This window comes from Lipotes vexillifer, unplaced genomic scaffold (genome assembly GCF_000442215.2).
Source record: "Lipotes vexillifer unplaced genomic scaffold, Lipotes_vexillifer_v1.1 scaffold418, whole genome shotgun sequence".
In the NCBI taxonomy this organism is placed as follows: Eukaryota; Metazoa; Chordata; class Mammalia; order Artiodactyla; family Lipotidae; genus Lipotes; species Lipotes vexillifer.
This window is the reverse complement of record NW_006798629.1, coordinates 2,483,536-2,491,300: the sequence shown is the minus strand read 5'-3', so window position 1 is coordinate 2,491,300 and position 7,765 is coordinate 2,483,536. Positions and strand designations below refer to the sequence as shown.

General features: G+C 40.6%; 1 pseudogene; it reads left to right on the top strand.

The window, feature by feature from the left end:
* LOC103086156 (centromere protein U pseudogene) overlaps positions 1 to 7,309 on the top strand; it is a 14,585-nt pseudogene extending 7,276 nt beyond the window's left edge.
* Positions 7,310 to 7,765: the final 456 nt, after the last annotated feature.

Genomic DNA, 7,765 nt, shown 5'->3' with positions numbered 1-7,765 from the left:
TATATATATATATATATATGTGTATATATATATATATATTTATATATATATATATACATATATATATACACATATATTCTTTATCAGATTATTTTCCATTATAGTTTTTTATAAGATATTGAATATAGTTCCCTGTGTTATACAGTTGGACCCGTTGTTTATCTATTTCATACATATTAGTGTGTATCTGCTAATCTCAAACTCCTCCTCTATCCTCCCCTACCCACATTCCCCTTTGGTAACCATAAGTTTGTTTTCTGTGTCTGTGAGTTTATTTCTGTTTTGTAAATAAGTTCATTTCTATCATTTTTTAGCTTCGATGTATAAGCAATTCCCATGTGTTCCTCTACCAACGTGGAAACATCAACTTTTATTTCCCTGAATACCAAACTACATTCTTATGAGCTCTGGACACACAGAGTACAAGATACTCTGTTCGTTTGGTAGAAATGGCATTCCTCCCCCAAAAGGCACTAATACCTTTACCGGGGGTTGATGCACAAACTTGAATAGAAAAAATGATTTCCACGATATCCACCTGAAGTTTAGCACTTCCTTCAATTCTGAATGTAGGCAAAAAACTGCAGTATTATTTGCTATACCTGTGACTGTGTTACAAATACAATTACAAATATTTTCCTAACATGTCAGAGGTGTTCCAAGTATCTCAAAATGTTATTTATGCTCATCATTACTTTGAAATATGCCAGTTATTTGACCTGACACTAGATCTTTTTATTTAATGTGCTATTAAATAATATGATATTTAATATCACAATATTTTAAAGATTTGATAATTTTTTTCAGTATAATTGGTTTTCTTTGTAATCCCATGCATTTTATTTTATGCATTTAAAAAACATTATTCTGAGAAGAAACCCACAAGTTTCATCAGACTCTAAAGTTTGTCAAGTACTTAAAACATACCCAGTTCCTATTAGCACTACGTAAGTTTTAATTAAACAAATAAATTTCATGGGTTACTGGTGGAGGGGGTTACAGAATCATGGACTGGGAAGGCTAGGAATGGAGAAAAGCAAGTGAAAAAGGAAACAGGAAAAATATAATTTCACTAAATAAAATCCCAATATGTGTGATATGATCCCACTAATGCCTGTTTATATAATTTTATGCTTAATTATAAAGCAAAATTGTAAAACAATGAGCAAATTTTAAATCTCATAAGTGTTGGAAGTCATTTTCCTAACACTGTCTTCAGAGTTCAAAGATAAAATAATAAAAAACCAGAGTTAAGGCATCTGCAGAAAGACCAAACATAGCAAATTCAACCACTGAGACTATACACCCTGCCTTTCTCTGAGTGTAGAATGAGTCCCAAGTTACTGAATTTCAGGAGATTTTCATTAAAAAATAAGACAGGTGAGAATTTAAAGAAAACATTATCATCTATTCTGTGAACATCTCTTTCAAAAAACTTACGGTTTCTTGGCAGTTCACTTGAGAACAACAACAAAAAAGAGGCAAATAATGTGTTATAAGATATATTATGAGAAAGCCAGGCCACACCCTCAGAGTCCACCAGGGTCCTTCCCCAGGATACCCATCACCCACAGACCTCCTGGCATGGGTGACGCTCTCTGATCTCGCCATGTCTGAGGACTATTCCCTTTCAGTCAGTTAAGTCCAAAGTGGGCCTCAGTCTTTCCAGGTTATCCTTCTTACAAAGAGGAGAGTCATAGGTTACCAGGGGTCCCCAACCCCTGGGATCTAATACCTGATGATCTGAGGTGGAGCTGATGTAATAATAATAGAAATAAAGTGCACAATAAATGTAATGCACTTGAATCACCCTAAAACCATCCCCAACCCACAGTCCTTGGAAAAATTGTCTTCCACGAAAATGGTCCCTGGTGCCAAAAAGGTTGGGGACCGCTGGACCATTATACTGTAGGCACCATCCACTAAGCTTCCATCTACCCTCAATCCATTTTTCTTACTGAAGCCAAAATCATTGTTTCTAAACACAAATGTGATTCTCTCAAACTCTCCCTCCAAAAACCTTTTAGTCTCCCTCATTTCTCTTTGGATCTGGACAAAACTTCATGTGGCTCCAGCGCCCTGCGCAGTCTCACCTGAGCCCACCTCTCCAGCCTGACTCACCACCATGTTCCCTGCATCTATGCTCTGCACACTCGGCCCTCCTGTCCCCTGACCTCCCTGAGCCTCCCTCTCCTTGGGGCCCTTTGCATGTGCTCATGCCTCTGACTGGAATGTCCTCCCACCACCTCACCAAGGTAGAGCCTGTGAATCTTTGAGACCCAACCTCCATCCCAGTTTCTTCATACTTTAGCCTCTCTGAGATTAGAGTGTGTCCTACAAGTAAGTGGAGTCTTGTGAGTACTGTTGGCCCAGATGCAAGTCAATTCTTCCAACAGTTTGCCTCTGCCAGTCATCTCAGGGAATTACCACTCTGAAATCACTTTAAGTTCTCTCCTTGAGTTTTGGGACATATTACTGCTGTGAATTCAGATGGAGAACACTTAGGCACTGACTTGACGTTGAAATTCTCGGGAGAGTTTTCTTTTCCTCCTTCAGCTCAGTGCCGACATTGAGACAAGTAAATTTCCTTGCTGTCCCTTTCCGTGAGATCATTTATTTCTCACTTACCCTTTTATTGCAGGGGGCATCCCAGCTTCATGTGGAGGTTCCCTTTTAGGAATTCCATTGTGGATGAGTTTTTTCTTAGTCATACATAGAATAACCATGCATCATATAAAAACTGCCTCTAAGTTTCGATGAAATACAGAGGTTCAAATTCCCCAGTTAGAGGCTTTCCTGGTATTCTGTATGGCTCCGGTTTTCCCACCCATCACAGAATAACTTCAGCCTTGTTTCTATGTGTGGCTAAATCTACCTCCCTTTCTAAACTATAAGCTCTGTGAGGACTGAGACATGAGACTTTATTTTTTTCATCATGGCAATTCTAGAATCTTCTAAATATTTTTCCAGCTCATACACCCTTTGAGCTACTTCATGCAGTTCTGGGATCAGAATTATCATTGTCATTCTAAAGAGTATAATCCCAATGCACAGGTTATCACAGAGCTTTCTGAACAATACCTGGCATATCCTCCTCAGATGCTCAAACATGACAATATGAATTGACCAGGGGGTTAAATTATAACATAACTGTGGCAGATTCAAAGCCCAAACTGGGGCCATGATTTCCATGTTCTTGGTACATGGAGGCTTTCTACTTTCTGCAGATTAGAACCTCCCAAAGTTTCCCAGCTTGGCTAGAACTTACTGTTCACTCCTCAAACCCGAATCCCCTGAAAGCTAAGTTCTCTCCTTTGTCAGTTAACACAGCTTTATGCATTCTTCCAAAAAGGAAAAATGAGCCCAGTTCTCCCTCCTTGCTTCCCCATTCCATTATAAAACTAATCATATTCAGATATTGTACCAGCTCCTCCTTCAGACATCATATAATAAGGTAATGCTTATGGGTATAAAAATCATTTAATACATTAATGCATTTTTTCAAGTTTCACATTATTTACTAAAATCTTTATTACCCAAAGCATGGAGTGAAAAGGAAGGATGGAGTCAGTTAATACTAATAAGGATTTGTTTACTAGTTTTTCCTGTTAGGAAGTAAAGATGACTACCATTTCCTTTCAAATAAAGAAAAGCGAATGGGTTTCCTAGGACAGAGTTGATGATCCAGGAATCATCTTGGGTAATAATAATAGTTATTTGCTTGGGGCTTACCACAAATGGTAAATGCTACTATTGTGTCTTTTAACAAATGGGGAAATCGTAGCTTGGAATGGTTAATACTTGCCCACAAGGTCATAAATCTACAAAGTGATGGACATAAGATTTGAACTCTGGTAGTCAAATGCCTCTTAGTGAAGGAATGAATTTCAAAGCAGAAAATGATGGCTGGTTTCTCATTGCAATGAAAACATATTCCCTTTAAACCTTAAAATAACTTGTCTGTTCATAAATGTAGGTAATGGTGATACACTTTGGGAGGATGTGGCCTTAAAACACAGCTTCTACCTCCATATATATGCTGGAAAATTTAGTTGTAAGTATTGATTAGTCAGAAGTCATTTCCTTCACAGTCAAGACCATTTTAAATCTTCTGAAAGAAATAAACATTGAATTCTAAAGTCCCCTATTTACATACTGATTATGCATATTTACTTGCCATTTATGACTTTTTTCCTTTACATATTTTTTTGACCAGTATATAGTAGACATTTATTAAATGCTGTGTTGATTGGATGAATGGATGGATGGATGGATGGATAGATGGATGGATGGATGGATGGATGGATGGATGGATGGTTAGGTGATGGATGGATGAATGGGTAGATGGATGCATTGATGGATGGATGGATATCTGGATGAATGGATGGATGGTTAGCTGATGGATGGATGAATGGGTAGATGGATGCATTGATGGATGGATGGATATCTGGATTAATAGATGGATGGATAAATGATGAATGGATATATGGATGGATGGATATCATGGACTCTGTCTTGGGCACCTGGGTAGGATCTACTCTGACTGGGTGTTTTGATCCTTGGCTCTTTCAGTTCTCTTCTGGTGCCTAATAAGCTACTCCAAAACTTAGTTGGTTAAAAAATTAACAATTTATTATTTCTCATGATTCTGTGCGTTAACTAAGCTCAGCTGGGTGGTTTTTCTGCTCCACGTGTTGTTGGCTGGATCACTCATGTGGCTGCATTCAGCTAGGAGTTGGGCTGGGCTGCCTTGGTGTTCCTCCCCATGGTTTATCTCTCAGTGATGTACCTCATCCTCTGGGCATTCTCCAAATGGCCTCTCATTTGCAGCAGAATATCCTGGACATCCATTCAGCATGGCAGCTGGGTTCTAGGAGAGAGAATTCCAAGAGGACCAGCCCCAAAATGCAAACACTTACCAATAGTCATATGGTCACACCCAGACTCCCTGTGGGAGGGGTCACAGAGAACATGAATCCAGGAGCTGTGATTCATTTAAGCCACTGTGTAAGAGTCTACCTCATTGGCCAACTTGCTGCCCCTTCCTATTTCTTTGGATATGAACTGGTCTAGAAAAGTAGAGTTGTAATAGTCAGAATGCTTTTAGTTAAATGTAACGAAACTCAAACAAACTAAAGCAAAAACAAAATAAATTGGCTCATATAACTGTAATCAAGCATAGTTGGAACTAGGTGCTCAAATATTGTATTCAGGACTCTCTCTCTCCCTCTAACTCTTGGCTCTACTTCATTCCATGTTAGCTTTATTTCCTAAAAAGCAGTTACCATATAATGAAAAAATCCCCAACAATCCGTATTTAATTTGTCTTCATACCTTACAACCTCAGAAGGTGAGGGATCTCCTATGACTTTAATTTCCCCAAAGAGACTATTTGCCCAGAGTCCCCAGACAGGGAGGAGGGTTCTTGCCACATCAGTGGGTCTGTGGAAAGGATCCCTTTAGTCCCTTTTTCACTAAAGGAACAGCTGTTCAAGTCGTTAAAGCTGCATAACAAATCACTAAATTTTAAGTGACTTAAAATAACATAAATGATCATTTTCTTATCTCATGTGGGTGAGAAATTTGACACTGGCTCTATGGGCAGTTCTGGCTCAATATCTCTGAAGCATTTGCAGTGCTAGGTGACTGGAGCTGGAAGTGGGGTGAGGAGGTGGGGTGGAGGTCAGCAGGAGCAGATGGGCACTGGCCAGGCATTGCTCTAAGAGTAGTTCCAGGGCTTCTCCAAGTGGTCTCTCCACATGTGATAATTTGGGCTTCTTCATGGCACGGTGGCGTCGGGGCAGTTGGACAGCTTCCATGGCAGCACAGGCCCCCAGCAAGTGTGTTCCAACCAGCAACTGGAAGATGCACCACCTTTTCTGACCGAGACCTGGAAATCATGGAACATCACTTCCACTGACCAATTCTCTTGGTTAAAAGTGAGGCATAAGAGATTCAAGGGAAGGGGAATTAGATTCCACCTTTGATGAAGGAGGGGCAAGTTTCTACAAAACCATGTGGACTGAGAAATACTCTTATGACCATCTCTGGAGAATGCAGTCTGCCACAGCAGCCCTTACAGAGCCCTGGCTGGATGAAGAGCTTCAGTTCTGACGTGTATACCACACAGGCCCAGGTTATCAGGATATTATGCTGCAAACATGTTTCTCTAACTTCAGATTACCTTTGCTTTAAATGAAGTGTCCACAGATTTCCATCTCTTTTTTTAAAGGTATGATTCAGTTTTGCTGTTGTTCTTGTATTTTACCCATCAGGTCCATGTGTTAGTAATGGGAGGAAAACAGTGTTACTCCAGTCCCCATGCCCCAAACTAGATTTCAGCTCTGTTCCTAATCTCTGAAACTTCAGTCTCATTCAGCAAACACCTCCACCAAATTTAAATCAGCTTATTCTTTATTTTTTAACTTGAGAGAATAAAGCATATGAAACTCCTGGGTTTCCTTTTTAGTTCTCTTGTCAAAAGTGAATCCAGATATAAGGAGTAGATGAGTTTTGAGCAAAATAAGCAATATAGAGTCACACAAAAAATACGAGAAAGTCTTGAAAGCAAGCAGAGAAAAAAGACATATGGCCTACCAATAAACAATAATTAGTCAGAAAGCAGTTATTTCTAAAGTAACAATGTAAACTCAAATACAGTGAATATTGCCAGCATGCTGAGTGACAGTAATTATCAAATTGTCAGGCAAACTTCCACATCCAACTAAAACATGTGATTGAAAATAAAAATGCAATTGAGGGTATGACCAAGATGGCAAAGTAGGAAGACCCTGAACTCACCTCCTCTGCAGGCACACCAAAATTACAACTTACAGAGCAACTATCTATGAGAACGACCAGAAAAGATTTTCCAAAACTGAAGATATAAAGAAGGAACCACAATGAGATAGGTAGTGGCGGCAGAGACACAGTTTAGTCAGGACCCACACCCCTGAGTGGGTGACCCCAAAACAGGAGAAATGTCACAATTGCAGAGGTTCTCCCCAAGAAGCGAGCAGCCCCAGCCTCATACTGGGCTCCCTGGCCAGGGGTCCTGCACCAGGACGACAAACCCCCAAAACGTCTGGCTTTGAAAACTAGTAGGGCTTATGTTTGGGAGCCAGAGTACTATAAGATACACATGCACATGAAAACCTCACATGTTCTGAGTCCCGATGCAGAGGCAGTAATTGGAAAGAAGCCTGGGTCAGACCCACCTGCCTACCTTGGAGATCCTGCCAGAGGGACTCCCCCTGGGGATGAAGACACTGGTGGCAGCCATGTCAGGGAGTTCATTCTACCGCAGTGATGCCAGCACTGGTGCATGCTGTTTTGGAATCTACCATCTAGCCTATTAGGCCAGAGGAATACTCGCCCACCAGCAAACCAGCACTAGCCTCGCACCCCTCTGGGGCATGCAGGCAGCCTCGTAGCAACATGGCCCCACCCGCAAGCAGGCCCTCAGTGGATGGCGGGAGGTTGGAGCCTGGATTTTCATTGTTGGAGTGGGTGGTTATAGATAAGCAAGGAACGAGGTCTAGAATGAGCCATGCGGTAATGGAGTCAGAGATATCCACGTGCCACAGTGTTCATTGCAGCTCTGTTTACAACAGCCAGGACATGGAAGCAACCTAAGTGTCCATCAACAGATGAATGGATAAAGAAGATGTGGCACATATATACAATGGAATATTACTAGTCATAAAAAGAAATGAAATTGAGTTATTTGTAGTGAGGTGGATGGACCTAGAGACTGTCATACAGA